This window comes from Aureococcus anophagefferens, assembly GCF_000186865.1.
Source record: "Aureococcus anophagefferens unplaced genomic scaffold AURANscaffold_37, whole genome shotgun sequence".
NCBI classification, from domain to species: Eukaryota; class Pelagophyceae; order Pelagomonadales; family Pelagomonadaceae; genus Aureococcus; species Aureococcus anophagefferens.
In genome coordinates, this window is record NW_008705594.1 from 37,739 (window position 1) to 40,045 (window position 2,307).

Genomic DNA, 2,307 nt, shown 5'->3' on the forward strand with positions numbered 1-2,307 from the left:
CAGACCGGCTGTCACCCGCGTGTCTAGATGCTTATCCACTGGACCCGGGTGATGCGCCATGGACTGACCAAGTTCTCACAGGAGGACGAGGTCAGAGGTACGTCGATTGATCCTTTCGGGGACTTCGTGTGGGTGGGCCTTGAGGCTCACTCAACTTACCCTTTATGCCAAATTATTATCTTGATTGACTAGAAAGCTACTTTGTACAGGTAATCTTCGATTAGCCAGGAAAGTAGCGCCCAGAGGAGAGAGAGAGAATGAGCTGTTATTTATTATTGCAGCTCAGTCGATACTCGCTCCTTATGCTCTTATCTGGCCGGCGCTGCTGAAGCAGCCCGCCGGCGAAATTCTTTCTCCCCGTGGCCAGCCGAACCTATTTTAGAGAGAGGGAGTTTAGCTAGTAAACTAGGGTAGTGGGGTGGGCCTTGAGGCTCACTCAACTTACCCTTTATGCCAAATTATTATCTTGATTGACTAGAAAGCATGTGACATTCACGTATGCGAATGGTAAAGTGGTGGGTGCGACAGTGAAAGACGCAACTTTCGGTGATGCCCATGTGGTCTTCGATCGTTTGAAACACAGGAATCCAGGCATGGCCTGCGACTGCTCGTTTGGAACAGAAAAAGGAATCCCATGTAGGCATGCTTATGTCGCGACCAAAAAAAATGGGCAATATCTCTATAATTTGACAAATAGAAAGTACACAACGCAGGCATGGAAAGACGTGTACTGTACGGAAGAGGCAGACGGAACCCTTGTCGTCGAATCTCTACGTATTCCGAACATGCATGATGTGAAACGCCATATAGACTTGAAAGATGAGGCGGGGGCGTGTTGAATCCGCACTTTTTTAGGCTGTTGAACTTTTTTAGTTATTGGCTCTGCGCGCAAGACGACATTGAGCCCTTTCAGATGCAACAAGAACCAAAGGAATCGGTGGCCATGGCGCCGAGAACGAGCATGCCAAAGTAGCCCCTCACCATTGCCAGAGCCCTCTTTGCCATCGATTTTCTCAAGATACAGGTCCGCCCTTCGAGTGCAGATTCTAAGCGCCCCCGCCTCAGATACCAAACTCTGCATGCCCCCCGCCTACAGGCCCCGTGCCGGGCGCCCAAGCGTCAAAAGAAAAGAGAGGACGAAGAAGGCCCAGGGAAACGGAAAGGAAAAAAAGGGGCATTATTGCCATTGCTGCTTCAGATTCGTCACTGACCATACTCAACCTTGGAGGAAGCTGGTGGCTTTGCTGCTCAGGAAGCTGAGGAGGATGATGATCACACTCAAGGGAGGAAGATGGTGGCTGTGCTCAGGAAGCTGAGGAGGATGATGATCACACTCAACCTTCCTCAACAGGCTGAGGAGGATGATGATCACACTCAAGGGAGGAAGATGGTGGCTGTGTTCAGGAAGCTGAGGAGGATGATGATCATACTCAACCTTGGAGGAAGCTGGTGGCTTTGCTGCTCAGGAAGCTGAGGAGGATGATGATCACACTCAAGGGAGGAAGATGGTGGCTGTGCTCAGAAGCTGGAGTATGATGATCATACTCAACCTTGGAGGAAGCTGGTGGCTTTGCTGCTCAGGAAGCTGAGGAGGATGATGATCACACTCAACCTTTGAGGAAGCTGGTGGCTGTGCTCAGGAAGCTGAGGAGGATGATGATCACACTCAACCTTGGAGGAAGCTGGTGGCTTTCCTGCTCAGGAAGCTGAGGAGGATGATGATCACACTCAAGGGAGGAAGATGGTGGCTGTGCTCAGGAAGCTGAGGAGGATGATGATCACACTCAACCTTCCTCAACAGGCTGAGGAGGATGATGATCACACTCAAGGAGGAAGATGGTGGCTGTGCTCGGGAAGCTGAGGAGAATGATGATCACACTCAACCTTGGAGGAAGCTGGTGGCTTTTCAGGAAGCTGAGGAGGATGATGATCACACTCAAGGGAGGAAGATGGTGGCTGTGCTCAGGAAGCTGAGGAGGATGATGATCACACTCAACCTTCCTCAACAGGCTGAGGAGGATGATGATCACACTCAAGGAGGAAGATGGTGGCTGTGCTCGGGAAGCTGAGGAGAATGATGATCATACTCAACCTTGGAGGAAGCTGGTGGCTTTCCTGCTCAGGAAGCTGAGGAGGATGATGATCACACTCAAGGGAGGAAGATGGTGGCTGTGCTCAGGAAGCTGAGGAGGATGATGATCATACTCAACCCTGGAGGAAGCTGGTGGCTTTCCTGCTCAAGAAGTTGAGGAGGAGGATGATCACACTCAACCTTCCTCAACAGGCTGAGGAGAATGATGATCACAC